This window comes from Triticum aestivum, chromosome 5D, assembly GCF_018294505.1.
Source record: "Triticum aestivum cultivar Chinese Spring chromosome 5D, IWGSC CS RefSeq v2.1, whole genome shotgun sequence".
Taxonomy (NCBI): Eukaryota; Viridiplantae; Streptophyta; class Magnoliopsida; order Poales; family Poaceae; genus Triticum; species Triticum aestivum.
The window spans coordinates 3,255,809-3,271,113 of record NC_057808.1 but is presented as its reverse complement, the minus strand read 5'-3'; the positions used below and the strand labels follow the sequence as shown (position 1 = coordinate 3,271,113).

General features: G+C 46.4%; 1 pseudogene; it reads left to right on the top strand.

The window, feature by feature from the left end:
* Window positions 1-6,268: 6,268 nt before the first annotated feature.
* On the top strand, window positions 6,269-11,226 carry LOC123124745 (exportin-2-like; annotated as a pseudogene).
* Window positions 11,227-15,305: the final 4,079 nt, after the last annotated feature.

The following is a 15,305-nucleotide window of genomic DNA, read 5'->3' as shown; positions in this document are numbered from 1 at the left end:
ATTTCTCTGAGGTGTTCCAGGCGGCGTGAGTTGTGAAACTATTCCACATTTCCTTAAGTGTGCACCAAACTCGTGACTTAAATATTCTCCACCACGATCTGATCGTAAGAATTTTATTTTCCTGTCACGTTGATTCTCAACCTCACTCTGAAATTCCTTGAACTTTTCAAAGGTTTCAGACTTGTGTTTCATTAGGTAGACATACCCATATCTACTTAAGTCATCAGTGAGAGTGAGAACATAACGATATCCTCCGCGAGCCTCAACACTCATTGGACCGCACACATCGGTATGTATGATTTCCAATAAGTTGGTTGCTCGCTCCATTGTTCCGGAGAACGGAGTCTTGGTCATCTTACCCATGAGGCATGGTTCGCACGTGTCAAATGATTCGTAATCAAGAGACTCCAAAAGTCCATCTGCATGGAGCTTCTTCATGCGCTTGACACCAATGTGACCAAGGCGGCAGTGCCACAAGTATGTGGGACTATCGTTATCAACTTTACATCTTTTGGTATTCACACTATGAACATGTGTAACATCACGTTCGAGATTCATCAAAAATAAACCATTGACCAGCGGGGCATGACCATAAAACATATCTCTCAAATAAATAGAACAACCATTATTCTCGGATTTAAATGAGTAGCCATCTCGAATTAAACGAGATCCAGATACAATGTTCATGCTCAAAGCTGGTACTAAATAACAATTACTGAGGTTTAAAACTAATCCCGTGGGTAGATGCAGAGGTAGCGTGCCGACGGCGATCACATCGACCTTGGAACCATTCCCGACGCGCACCGTCACCTCGTCCTTCGCCAGTCTCCGTTTATTCCGTAGTTCCTGTTTTGAGTTACAAATATGAGCAACCGCACCGGTATCAAATACCCAGGAGCTACTACGAGTACTGGTAAGGTACACATCAATTACATGTATATCACATATACCTTTGGTGTTGCCGGCCTTCTTGTCCGCTAAGTATTGGGGCAGTTCCGCTTCCAGTGACCACTTCCCTTACAATAAAAGCACTCAGTTTCAGGCTTGGGTCCATTCTTTGAGTTCTTCCCAGTAACTGGTTTACCGGGCGCGGCAACTCCCTTGCCGTCCTTCTTGAAGTTCTTCTTACCCTTGCCCTTCTTGAACTTAGTGGTTTTATTCACCATCAACACTTGATGTTCCTTTCTGATTCTCCACCTCCGCTGATTTCAGCATCGAATATACCTCAGGAATGGTCTTTTCCATCCCCTGCATATTGTAGTTCATCAAAAAGCTCTTGAAGCTTGGTGGAAGCGACTGGAGGATTCTGTCAATGACCGCGTCATCCGGGAGATTGACTCCCAGCTGAGACAAGCGGTTATGCAACCCAGACATTCTGAGTATGTGCTCACTAACAGAACTATTCTCCTCCATTTTACAGCTGAAGAACTTGTCGGAGACATCATATCTCTCGACCCGGGCATGAGCTTGGAAAACCAATTTCAGCTCCTCGAACATCTCATATGCTCCATGTTTCTCAAAACGCTTTTGGAGACCCGGTTCTAGGCTGTAAAGCATGCCGCACTGAACGAGGGAGTAATCATCAGCACGCTGCTGCCAAGCGTTCATAACGTCTTGGTTCTCTGGGATTGGTGCTTCACCTAGCGGTGCTTCTAAGACATAATCTTTCTTGGCTACTATGAGGATGATCCTCAGGTTCCGGACCCAGTCCGTATAGTTGCTGCCATCATCTTTCAGCTTGGTTTTCTCTAGGAACGCGTTGAAATTGAGGACAACGTTGGCCATTTGATCTACAAGACATAGTGTAAAGATTTTAGACTAAGTTCATGATAATTAAGTTCATCTAATCAAATTATTTAATGAACTCCCACTCAGATAGACATCCCTCTAGTCATCTAAGTGAAACATGATCCGAGTTTAACTAGGCCGTGTCCGATCATCACGTGAGACGGACTAGTCAAGATCGGTGAACATCTCCATGTTGATCGTATCTTCTATACGACTCATGCTCGACCTTTCGGTCCTCCGTGTTCCGAGGCCATGTCTGTACATGCTAGGCTCGTCAAGTCAACCTAAGTGTATTGCGTGTGTTCCGAGGCCATGTCTGTACATGCTAGGCTCGTCAACACCCGTTGTATTCGAACGTTAGAATCTATCACACCCGATCATCACGTGGTGCTTCGAAACAACGAACCTTCGCAACGGTGCACAGTTAGGGGGAACACTTTTCTTGAAATTATCATAAGGGATCATCTTACTTACCACAGTCATTCTAAGCAAATAAGATGCAAAAACATGATAAACATCACATGCAATCAAATAGTGACATGATATGGCCAATATCATTATGCTCCTTTGATCTCCATCTTCGGGGCACCATGATCATCTTCGTCACCGGCATGACACCATGATCTCCATCATCATGATCTCCATCATTGTGTCTTCATGAAGTCGTCACGCCAACGATTACTTCTACTTCTATGGCTAACGCGTTTAGCAACAAGGTAAAGTAATTTACATGGCGTTATTCAATGACACGCAGGTCATACAAAATAATAAAGACAACTCCTATGGCTCCTGCCGGTTGTCATACTCATCGACATGCAAGTCGTGATTCCTATTAAAAGAATATGATCAATCTCATACATCACATATATCATTCATCACATCTTCTGGCCATATCACATCACATAACACATGCTGCAAAAACAAGTTAGACGTCCTCTAATTGTTGTTGCAAGTTTTTTTACGTGGTTTGTAGGTTTCTAGCAAGAACGTTTCTTACCTACGTATGACCACAACATGATTTGCCAATTTCTATTTACCCTTCATAAGGACCCTTTTCATCGAATCCGTTCCGACTAAAGTAGGACAGACAGACACCCGCTAGCCACCTTATGCAACTAGTGCATGTCAATCGGTGGAACCTGTCTCACGTAAGCGTACGTGTAAGGTCGGTCCGGGCCGCTTCATCCTACAATGCCGCCGAAACAAGAAACGACTAGTAGCGGCAAGAAGAATTGGCAACATCAACGCCCACAACTGCTTTGTGTTCTACTCGTGCATAGTAACTACGCATAGGCCTGGCTCATGATGCCACTGTTGGGAATCGTAGCATAATTTTAAAATTTTCCTACGTTCACCAAGATGCATCTATGGAGTATACTAGCAACAAGGGGAAAGGAGTGCATCTACATACCCTTGTAGATCGCGAGCGGAAGCGTTCCAATGAACGTGGATGACGGAGTCGTACTCGCCGTGATCCAAATCACCGATGACCGAGTGCCGAACGGACGGCACCTCCGTGTTCAACACACGTACGGTGCAGCGACGTCTCCTCCTTCTTGATCCAGCAAGGGGGAAGGAGAGGTTGATGGAGATCCAGCAGCACGACGGCGTGGTGGTGGATGTAGCGGGTCTCGGTAGGGCTTCGCCGAGCTTCTGCGAGACGGAGAGGTGTAGCAGGGGAGGAGGGAGGCGCCCAAGGCTTAGATGTTGCTGCCCTCCCTCCCCCCTTTATATAGGCCCCATTGGGAGGGGGGCGCCGGCCAAACCCATCTAGGGTGGGGGGCGGCGGCCAGGGGGGTGCCTTGCTCCCCAAGGCAAGTGGGAAGCCCCCCACCCTAGGGTTCCCAACCCTAGGCGCATGGTGGAGGCCCATGGGGGGCGCCCAGCCCACTAGGGGCTGGTTCCCTTCCCACTTCAGCCCCTGGGGCCCTCCGGGATAGGTGGCCCCACCCGGTGGACCCCCGGGACCCTTCCGGTGGTCCCGGTACAATACCGGTAACCCCCGAAACTTTCCCGGTGGCCGAAACTTGACTTCCTATATATAATTCTTCACCTCCGGACCATTCCGGAACCTCTCGTGACGTCCGGGATCTCATCCGGGACTCCAAACAACTTTCGGGTTTCCGCATACACATATCTCTACAACCCTAGCGTCACCGAACCTTAAGTGTGTAGACCCTACGGGTTCGGGAGACATGCAGACATGACCGAGACGCCTCTCCGGTCAATAACCAACAGCGGGATCTGGATACCCATGTTGGCTCCCACATGTTCCACGATGATCTCATCGGATGAACCACGATGTCGAGGATTCAATCAATCCCGCATACAATTCCCTTTGTCAATCGGTATGTTACTTGCCCGAGATTCGATTGTCGGTATCCCAATACCTTGTTCAATCTCGTTACCGGCAAGTCTCTTTACTCGTACCGTAATGCATGATCCCGTGACTAACGCCTTAGTCACATTGAGCTCATTATGATGATGCATTACCGAGTGGGCCCAGAGATACCTCTCCGTCACACGGAGTGACAAATCCCAGTCTCGATCCGTGCCAACCTAACAGACACTTTCGGAGATACCCGTAGTGCACCTTTATAGGCACCCAGTTACGTTGTGAAGTTTGGCACACCCAAAGCACTCCTACGGTATCCGGGAGTTGCACGATCTCATGGTCTAAGGAAAAGATACTTGACATTGGAAAAGCTCTAGCAAACGAAACTACACGATCTTTTATGCTATGCTTAGGATTGGGTCTTGTCCATCACATCATTCTCCTAATGATGTGATCCCGTTATCAACGACATCCAATGTCCATAGTCAGGAAACCATGACTATCTGTTGATCAACGAGCTAGTCAACTAGAGGCTTACTAGGGACACGTTGTGGTCTATGTATTCACACATGTATTACGATTTCCGGACAATACAATTATAGCATGAACAATAGACAATTACCATGAACAAAGAAATATAATAATAACCATTTATTATTGCCTCTAGGGCATATTTCCAACAGCTTGAGCCTCGTTGGTATATATATAGGAGTACAATGACCAACTTGGAGTACAAGACAAGGCAGGGTAAGATCCTACGCAATCCTATCTTTCCTAATAACCATAATACTCAACGTCCGCCACAGTCACAATGGTAGCGACACAGGCGGTGAGACTGGAGAAGAATCCGAAGGTAAGCCGACGGGCATCCCCCACAGTCGTAACGGTCGATGCATCGCGAAAGTTGTGGTTGGAGAGGAAACAAACGAGGTTTCTCAAGCAAGGCGGTAGCCCTTTCTGCCGATGTCGAGGTAGCCGAGAGCGTATGATGGTGTAGCCGTGGTCGATGTTGAGTCGGGGTCGCCTAAGTCGAGGTAGTCGTCGTGGACCGGGAAGAAGAGCGGCGGCGGCGTCTAGGTTAGGAGCGCGAGGGCGGTGCTTGCAGTAGGCGAGAAAGAACCCGACAGTGTGACGAAGATCGGTGCGGATGGTGGCGTTGTCGTGCCTAGAAAGACGGCACGGCGCATACCACACAGAAGTCGATGCGGGTGGATGACGAAGTGGACCGGGTGCCACGACGCTACGGCCCGAAGGGGCGACGCAGCGACAGCGTGTGAGTCGGGGCGACGACGGGGAAGACCTCAGGGCGGCACCAGTGACCTCATGGCGCCGTTCCCTTCTTGAAGGCGCCGCTTTGGGAACCTTGGGGTTGGGTGGCGCTTGCGGGTGGTGGACGACGGCGGTGGTGCGGTCCTATCCTAGCATGGATCTACGTCTGTTGCTTGGAGATGGACTCGTGTTCGTGGAGGTCGACGTTTGGCGTCGATGCCGGAGGACCTGCCAAGGCTCGCGTAGGTGGAGGTCGTCGTTTGGCGTCGATGGCGGAGGACCTGCCAAGGTTGACACCTCAATCTGCTTTGAAGATGGACCAGTGGAAGATGGCGGCGACGAGACATGTGAGTGCGTCAAACCGGTTTGTGCCCCGGACCTAGCAGATGGCTCGGTCCAGGCCTCCGGCTGTAGATGTTAGGCTTAGGTGAGAGGTCTGGGTATATGGCCCAGCTTGCACCCCTTCATCATATGGATAGGAGTAGCGGCAGATTGCCAAGATGGTGGTTTCAGGCATATTGTTGTTCTACTTTGTAAGGTCCTCGAGAATAATTAATAAAATGGCCGCATGCATCTACCAGATGCAGAGGCCGGGGGTCATCCTCCTTTTTCAAAAAAAATACTCCTCGAGCTATCAGCATGCCATTTTTCTACGGTACATTTTGTCCAAGTACGTGCTAGTTGATTTTTCGACACGCCAGTTTTTTTCCAAGCATGTGGTCTTAAGTTGATTTTTCTACAGCATCTCCTGAAAGTAGAATAATCAAATAAATGACGTAAAGTTGGTTTACAGTTGCAAAAATGATGGTTAATTGAATTGTAAAACCCCTTCGTCCCCCCATCTCCCAAAACCCTAGCAAGCCGCGGCAGCCGGCAATGGAGGTGCAGCCGGAGACGCTGGACGCCCTGGCGGGGTGGTTCGCGCAGACGCTGTCCTCGGACGCGGCCGCCCGCAGCGCCGCCGAGCAGAGCCTCTCGGCCGCGGCCGCGTCGTCCCCGGGCCTCGCGCCGGCGCTCCTCGCCCTCGCCTCCTCCCCGCACCATGACCACAAGGCCCGCCTCGCCGCCTCCGTCCACTTCAAGAACCTCCTCCGCGCGTGTTGGCCCGACGACAGCGACCACCCCCTGCTGCCCAACGACCGCGACGTCATCAAGGCGCACATCCTCCGGCTCATGCTCGCCGCCCCACCCCTCGTCCGGGCGCAGCCCTCTGAGGCCATCGTCCTCGCCGCCGCCTCCGACTTCCCTGCCAGATGGGACTCGCTGCTCCCCTCCATCGTCTCCTCGCTCGGCGCCGCCCTCTCGGCGGGGGACGTCCCGGCCGCCAACGCCCTCCTCGCCGCCGCGCTCCCCCTCCTCTCCCGCTTCCGCACCGACTTGGACACCGACCCCCTCCGCATCGAGCCTCCAAGTTTTCGCCGCGCCGCTCCTCGAGGTCTTCCTCTCCACCTCTCACAGCCAGGGGCGGAGCCCAATGGGCCAACCCTGTAGCACAGGCTACAGGGTCCAAAAGAAAATTTAGTGCTAATTATAAGGTATATGGCCCGAGGCAACAGGGTGGCCCATCGAGTGTGCATCAGGGTGGCCCATGAAACCAATGAACCAGGCCGCACCAGCTCCGAGGCACGCGCGTACGCTCTCGCAGCCCAACTCGCGGATTCAGGTACGGCTGCGGCTGGGCGTTCGGTCTTCTAGTACGTGATCGTGACTTTTCAGTTTTCTACTCAAAAAAAAAAACAGCGACCCCAGATCCCAATCCTATAGTCTTCTCATCTCCCGTGATCTGTTCCTGGCGGCTGGGCGGCTGGCGTTCGTGCAGCAGCGGCCAGCCGGGCGCCGGCAACCAGAAGGCCGCCGATCAACGGCACGACGCCGGACGCCGAACTCCTCCAACGCGAGACGCGACTAGCCGACTACGCTTTGAGTCCAAGAGACTCATTTCGTGATTTCAATTTCGATAATCTCATGAGTTTGGCTAAACTATACCCTCAGGATTTTGATTCCGGGGATTTGAGGGATCTTGATAAGGATCTATGTCTCTATATTGCTGATGTGCGCACAGATGCTAGCTTTTCCAACATAGCAACAATCACCGAGCTTTCAAAAAAAATGGTGCAAACAAGGAGACATATTATGTATCCTTTGTTTTATCGGTTGTTGAAACTAGTAATTGTGTTGCCTATTGCTACAGCTACAGTTGAGAGGTGCTTTTCAGCAATGAAATTGGTCAAAACTGACTTCGCAGTCGCCTCAATGATGACAGCTTGAGTGATGATGTTATTTGTTATGTGGAGAAAGAAGAGATGAAAAAGGTCACCAATGATCAAGTGGTTGAGTATTTCATGGCTAGAAGGAAAAGAGTTTACTGAAGGTAATTCATAAAAAAAGCAAATTAACGTACTTTCATTTGTGCATTTTATTATGTTCCACACTTCTACTTGAAAATTCAATACTAGTTTTTATACTGTAGGTTATTGAGTCTTGGTGTGTGATGAGGTGTTTTGGAATCTGAGAATGCAAGACATCCTTTTGAAGTAAATTGTCATTTGTTTTACTGTTTTATTAAGCCGTTTACCTCTTACATTTTGTTTTTTATAAACCGACTTGTATTATGTTCTGTAATTCGTGTTACAAGATCTGAAACATTTCTTTATTCATTGCATCCTCGCTTGAAAAATTTATGCCATAGTTAAGTGGTGCTTCAGGGTAAGATTAGCTCCAGATCCGCCCCTGCTCACAGCCTCCTTCAACCTCGGTCTTCTGCGGCCCAAGTCTTCGAGTGCCTTCGTCTGTGCTGCGAGGTCTTCTACTCGTTCCTCACGACCTCCTAGTCGAGGCAGACGGTGCCCCGGACGCGCTCCGTGCCGCCGTCTGCAATAACCTGCAGCTCTACATCGAGAAGTACGAGGAAGAGTTGATGCCGTATCTCAAGGAGTTTGCCGAGGCTGTGTGGGGGCTCCTCCTCGCAGCAGTGTCACCGAGACCGTCCCGTGATCAGCTCGCCGTGACCGCCATAAGGTCCGTGGCAACGGTGACAAACCAATGAAACGAAAGAGCAACAAAACAAAACAAAACAAAACTTTGCCGCCAACCAAAGCAAGGCAGGATTCTAAACGGAGGACCGAGATCGACTTGCAATGGGAGCGATCCGTGGCAACGGTCAAGGGACCAATGAGAGGGCAGGAAAATAAAAAAGGGTGGGTCAACGAACCCCACCCAAAGGCCAAAGCAAAGGAAAGGAGTTGTTGTCGCTGGTATGTTTCCATGCGCCCGCCTCTACCTTTAGAACTGGTAATTTTCAAGTGACAATCAGCCAATTCTTCTTTTACACTTGTTGAATTAGTTTCTAACTTTGTTCTATTGTGTGTTCCAAGTTTGTGGCTCTCTAGAGCCATCAACTTTTAGCTTCCATGTAAATCTGGCTGATCATGCCTTCTAAACATCATCTAATGCTTCAGGATGATGCGAAGCTCATAGGTGTCACAAACGTAGAGGCTTATAAGTTCAACTTGAGGTTCAGGGTAGTTGTATATCATTTAGGGTGCACATTTTAGGTTAATCCACGAATCCCATGGCATATATGTACTCCCTCTAAAGAAATATAAAACTGTTTAGATCACTAAAGTAGTGATCTAAAATATTTTTATATTTATTTACAGTGGGAGTATGTTTTGTTCTATGGTTCTTCTCTGCGATGGTTGAAATATTCAATTTGTCATGTTTTTATGGAATCTGTGCTTTTGTTTCGGTACAAAAATATGGGTTCTTGTTGCAGGTTTAGTCATTAGACTGAAGATGCATATGTGCTTTTGTTTTTGTTATTGATGGGTCGGTGTATTAGACTAAAATGCGGTTGTAATGGCTTGGCTTTCATCCTAGGCTGTAGTTTAGCTTCGGTTACATGTTAACTATGCGCCTTAAAAATAGAATTCATTTGTACTGGCTGGGTTTTTATGATTTGTTGATCTGATGTGCCTTGTACATCAGGGTACATCCTCATTTCAAGCTTATTTGTAAATCAAAAAAATTGTTTTGTCACTCGCTGTGCCTAAGCGATTTGGTCTATTTTCCCAACATGATTAGTGCTCGAAAATGAAATGGGCTCGAAAATGAAGTGCTAATAACATGCTTAAAGATACGTCCCGACCGGCTGTCCTATGCATCTGTTAATGAAGCAATATGAGAAACTTGAATTTGACAGACTGTGAAGAGAGTTTCTAGTAGGCTTTTTAAAAAGGTTGCATTCATTTTACGTAATGTTGTTCGGGACTGCTATGGTAACAAAAATGAATGAATATTCTTTGTTGCATACATGTCGTGATTTCGGGGACATGGCAAATTGCCTAAGTGTTTCAAACCTGGAGTGCTTGGACATCGGAACAATGTGTGTGGCAAAACTACGGATCCATTCGAGCCATGGTTCCGAGTGGATGGCTTGTTCTGGGTAGTCAAGCCTGGCCGATCGACTAGTCGAGAGGTTTGAGTCAACCCTGACAGTGGAACTCGTCGACTAGCCACGACTAGTGCGCGACTCAAAAATAGTGATTCGAGCTGAACTTCCTTTAGAGTCTCTTTATCAAGAAACAGAAATCATGTTATTTGTTTTGGGTTGCGTTGGCTATATGTGTACCATCGGATTTCCATTTTAGACCATTTATTCATTATTGTAGTGTCTGAGTCAGGACATTCCTAACATGTTTCATTGTTGTAATGTCTAAACCAAGACATTGTGTGTGCAAAAAGTTTTGAGTGATATTTGCTAGGGGCAGGGTTGTCTGTATGTCTAGATGAGGACAGTGGTTTTACTTTAGTTTCTTTGTATTTTGCTCCAGCGTCAAGGATGGACACGTCACTTTTTTCCGTGGATCACGCGCAATGATTTCTTCTTTCCATTTTGGATTTGACCTAAAGAGTATCTTGTTGCTTATCTTGTCCTTGTGCAGCACCAGGATTGATTCGGGACAGCATCATCATCGATTAATGCAGAGAATTCGTTTTATCCATAAAAAGGGAGATCAATGCAGAGGACAAGGGGTTCATAGTGCTTGGTGGTAGTATCCTCGGTGCCTTCCGTGCGACTGGGGAGGCGTTGTTCGGCGTCGTCTCCAAAATAACCATGGTGAGCTCCTTGCCTCTGGTTAGCTCTGAGGTTGTGGCTTGCCATGCTATGCCATGCTAGGGTTTGGACTTCGGTAGATTGTTGCAATTTGGTTAGCAAGGCGCTGTGGTTCCTGTTATGTGCTAGGCTTCATTTAAATTGTCTCATAATTGAGCCATTGATCCTCTAATCTGCTTGCCGGTTATGTTGCTCTGTTGGTGTTGGGTTTAGGATTTTTAATCGAGCCAGTTGCTACATCTCTAATCATCAGGAAATCACCAAGTGCATGTATGTGTGTTGCAAATGTGTTCTGCACATTAGTTGAGTACATGGTTATGTGTTATACTACATGAGATTTCTTCTTACATATAATATGAACATGAGCCGATCTTCTTATCACTGCCATGGAATTCTTCTTGTTCTTCTTTCAGTTGTTTATGTTCTCCGCACTGATCGGTCGATGCCCTTCCATGAGAAGGGCATAATTAATTATCATTACTCATTTTCTTTGCTGCTATGGTTTTGGTTGCTTTGCTCCACCTTCTCATCTCTGTTTTGTTGCACATGTGCTTGTCCATTGACCATTTACAGTTGAGAAACACTTTAATATATCAGTCCATTTACATGTATATGAAATGTGCTTTCTTTTTGTTACAGGCAACAAGGGTCGCTGATCTGCGGAACATATGATTCCAGAGCAACTTGCCACCAGCGACCAACCTCCATCGGGACCTGAATGCAACCCGTCGGCACCTGAATCATACCGGACACCGTCGGTACCTCAGTGCCTGGCTACATGGGTTGCGGTTAGCCCCTGTTCCCTCTCGCTCGCTCTCTCTCTCTCTCTCTCTCTCTCTCTCTCTCTCTCTCTCTCTCTCTCTCTCTCTCTCTCTGTGCCCTTAGAGAGTCTGTCCAGCAAGCCGTGGACGATTGTGGTTGTCATGTTGTGTGTAGTGGTGGTGCTCTTTCGGCCACCACAATGATCTTGTGACTGCGGTCCTATTTCTTTCCAGCGAAAGGCTCTATTGCAAATATATTGTTCTTCTTGTTGTATTCATTGCATCTTCTTATATTGCCATGATGATCGATGATGATGATTATTCTAAACATTTTGTACCAGCAAGTAGTCCACCTCTTTCTAAACATTTTGAGAACTACATGGAATTAGGAACTAAATCAGTACTGCTTTTAGCTTCCATTGTCTTTATTTGTGCCAGCAACAATTATCAAAAAACTGCAAGGAGTGCATACATGACCAAGTTTTCTTCCTTTATAATTGAATCTTCTTATTGGTTACATGATTCCTTTTATACTGGTATTTTTTCATTGCTTCGTTGAACATTTAAATCTGACTGATAGCGGTGATTTTTATTTATCAAGGCAGAGTTTTTGTCACTCGTCTGTTTCCATGCGCCCGCCTCGACCATCAGAACTGGTAATTTGCAAGTGACAATCACCAATTCTTCTTCTGTTGTCTGTTCCAAGTGTGTGGCTCTCTAGTCCGATCAACTTTTAGCTTCCATGTAAATCTGCCTGATCATGCCTTATAAATATCATCTAGTGCTTCAGGATGATGTGAAGCTAATAGGTGCCATAAACCTAGAGGCTTATTGGTTCAACTTGCGAGTGAGGATAATTGTATATCATTAGGCAACACATTTCAGATCACTCAAAAGAAATATTAGACTGTTTAGATCACTAAAGTAGTGATCTAAAAAGTCTTATATTTATTTACAGTGGAAGTATGTTTTGTTCTATGGTTCTTCTCTGTGATGGTTGAAATATTCAATTTGTCATGTGTTTATGGAATCTGTGCTTTTGTTTCGGCAAAATATGGGTTCTTGTTGCAGGTTCGGTCATTACACCAAAGATAAAAATGTGTATGTGCTTTTGTTTTTGTTCTTGCTGGTTCAGTGTATTAGACTAAACAACGGCTAAAATGTGGTTGTAATGGCTTGGCTTTCATCCCAGGCCATAGTTTAGCTTCGGTTACATGTCAAATATGCGCCTTAAAATAGAATTCTTTAGCATGGCTGGGTTTTTTTGATTTGCTGATCTGCTGTGCCTTTTACATCAGGTTACATCCTGATGTCAAGCTTATTTGTAAATAATAAATAATGTTTTATCACTCGTTATGCCTGAGCGATGTGGTCTATTTTCCCCATATGATTAGTGCTTGAAAATGAAATGGGACCTGAAATTGTAATTTTTTTGTGGTATTTTCTCAGTTATTTAGTGAAAGTGCTAATCACATGCCTAAAGTTAAGTCCCGACCAGATGTCCTATGCATCTGTTCATCAAGCAATATGGGAAACTTGAATTTGAAAGACTCTGAAGAGAGCTTCTAGTAGGCTTTTTAAAAAGGTTGCATTCATTTTACTTCATGTTGTTTGGGATTGCTATGGTAAGAGAAATGAATGAATGATCTTTGTTACATACATGTCCTGATCTCGGGGACATGGCAAAAGCTCCGAGGAAATTGCCTAAGTGTTTAAAATGTGGAATGCTCGGACGTCGGAACAATGTGTGTGGAAAAACTACGGTTCCATTCGATGCAAGGTTCTCGAGTCGATGTGTCATTCTGGGGTAGAAACTCGTCACGAGTCGAGCCTGGCCGATCGACTAGTCTCTACTGGTCGAGGGGTTTGAGTCAACCCTGGCATTGCGACCAGTCAATGACTAGTCGCGCGACTAAAAAACAGTGATTCGAGCCAAACTTCCTTTAGACTCACTTTATCGAAACAACAAAAATCAAGCTATTTGTTTTGTGTTGTGTTCACTGTATGTGTACCATGGGATTTCAGCTTTAGACCATTTAGTTACTGTTGTCATGTCCGAGTCAGGACAGTCCTAACTTGGGTCATTGTTGTAATGTGTAAACCAAGACACTGTGTGTGCAAATAGTTTTAAGTGATATTTTCTAGGGGTTGTCTGTATGTCTAAATGAGGACAGTGGTTTTACTTTAGTTTCTTTGTATTTTGTTCCCACGTCAAGGATGGACCCATCATATTTTTCCTGGATCAGTCGCAATGATTTCTTTTTTTCTTTTTGGATTTGACCTAAAGAGTATCTTGTTGTTTGTGTTGTCCTTGTGCAGCAACAGGATTGATTTGGGACAGCATCATCATCGATTAATGCAGAGAATTCTTTTTATCCAGAAAAAAGTGAGATCAATGTAGAGGATTTTTTGGTACCACCATGTTTATCTTTACTCATTTATGGCTATCTAGATCCTTTTGATGGGTTTTGTTATTGAAACAGCGCAAGCTATTTGTTTTGTTGTGTGCATACTAGTGGTCGCATGCATTGCACTTGTTTTATCTTAGTCATAACTGGAATGAGAAGAACAACAATAATGTGCATAGTTTATTGCTTTTCATAGATGTGTTGGCATGAAAAATTGCTGATATGTGTTTGCTTGAAGTTCTTTTCTAGGTTTTGCTGAGGCAAGAAAGGCAAGAGAAGATATTTCACCATAGCTTTCTAGGCTTAAGGGAAGAAAAACGAAGAGCGAGCAACTAGGGTGGCTGTCCACATCAAGCAAGGGACATGGGAACTGGATGGAGATGCCCATGTCCATGTCAATGCATGGCCGGTTCTTGGTGTGTGTAACAGATTGGCTGTTGCGTTAGGCGGCAACCCTGCATGCTTGGCCTCACCATGTATAGTGGCCATAATTAAGGAGGTCATTGCAGGGTTGTTTTTCCTTCGATACAATTTTGAGCATGATTATAGTAGCATGCAGTAACATATTTTACAGTTATGTTATGATTTTGAGCATGATTACAGTAGCAGAGGTCAAGGCATGGCCGTGGAGCGATCCGATTTGTGGTGCGCTTGTTGTGCACGCATGCATGCATGTTGCGATCCTTTGTTCCCAGAAAAACAACGCGTTATGCCGCCGAAATTTCCGGTGAAATTTGGCCCGACTTGTCGAAATTTTGGCCTTATTTGTAAGGAAACGGGAAGCTGAGGGTGGCGGCTGCGAATCGCTAGGGACCTGGTTGCAAGGTTTTGTTGCTTGTGAGGATGGGAAAAGAATTACTTGTTTTGTTTGTTTGTATGAGAAAAGGATGGAGGATGATGCGTGAGCGTTTCAATAATAAGAAAGAAAGAAGAAAATAAGGGGTTCTTGCGGTTGTTGCACACCTCCATCAGAATGCCCACAAGACGAGCGGTTGTCTCGTGAACAGTTTGGGCAGCCATGGTTGCGACCCCAAGCACTCTCATCAGGCACTTCATGAGATAGGGGTTCTCGATCGTAAGAATCGGGGTAACTTAGCGCCCTGGACAGGCCCTGAATAATCTTCTCGGCAAAAGGGTTGATATCAGCGGCAGCGTAGGGTGAAGACCTTGTTGCCAGCACCAGCACATTGACCAAGACCCCGGGTGCCTGGACTCTACCACGTCCTTGGGTGATGAGCAGGTTGTCGATGAAGATGGCAGCATAGGAATGGACTCGTGCGTCAGGAACCTCGTCACGCGACATGCATGATAATAATTCAACTTCAATCGTGCCGCTTCACGACACAACCGCTCGTCTTGTGGGCATTCTGATGGAGGTGTGCAACAACCGCAAGAACCCTGACTTTAATCATTACTTGTTTGAGGCTCTGGCAGCAGTGATTGGGAAGGCCGGCGAGCAGGACCCAGCAGCGTTACTACCTTCGTTTGAGGTAAGCCTCTTCCCAGTGCTCCAGAGGATATTGCTCGAGGACATCTCAGAGTTCTGGCCGTATGCTTTTCAGATATTCGCACAGCTTGTCAATTTGAGCCCAACGCCTCTCTCGCAGAACTACATGCAGCTGTTTGGT